This window comes from Penaeus monodon, chromosome 31 (genome assembly GCF_015228065.2).
Source record: "Penaeus monodon isolate SGIC_2016 chromosome 31, NSTDA_Pmon_1, whole genome shotgun sequence".
Classification (NCBI taxonomy): Eukaryota; Metazoa; Arthropoda; class Malacostraca; order Decapoda; family Penaeidae; genus Penaeus; species Penaeus monodon.
In genome coordinates this window covers 12,675,263-12,675,770 of record NC_051416.1, presented here as the reverse complement: position 1 = coordinate 12,675,770, position 508 = coordinate 12,675,263, and the positions used below count along the sequence as shown (strand labels likewise).

Sequence of the window (508 nt, the reverse complement as noted above, 5' to 3'; positions counted from 1 at the left end):
GGCTATTGTCTAAATCTGCACCACTGAGCAAGGAAGGCAAACACACGTATCATGAGCCAGAAAGAAGGATCCATGTTAGTTCAAAAGGGAAACCAAACTACAAAGAAGTGAAATGAAACAGCCTGTTATAACTCTACGGGCTTGTGACGCCATGTTTCAATTACTCTTGGGTAATCCGCTGCTTTGAAGGGGACTTCAAAAGGCCGGCCATCATGCAACTCTAGGACCAATACAGTAATGCTAAGGATAGAACGTCATATTCAGAACCCAGAACTGAACGATAGCACAAATTGCACTATCATCCCTATTTGAAATGAATTATACTAACTTCCCAGAGGATAATGTACACTAATTTCAGAATATTGCGCATTAGTGGTGAGTTATATATCCCACGGCTTATATCCTTTGGTAGATTAAAGCAATGACAGAATGAATGGAGAAACAGGAGACCAATTCGATAGGCCAATGTGATAAAGCAAAATATCAGATGGAATCTGGGAAATTATCT

The 508-nt window shown here is 40.0% G+C and overlaps 1 protein-coding gene across 3 annotated transcripts in view; it reads right to left on the bottom strand.

Annotated features, from left to right (window-relative positions):
- Nucleotides 1-508, bottom strand: part of LOC119593036 (potassium voltage-gated channel subfamily KQT member 1-like) — a gene marked incomplete in the record, with an annotated part of 139,545 nt that overhangs the window by 138,630 nt on the left and 407 nt on the right.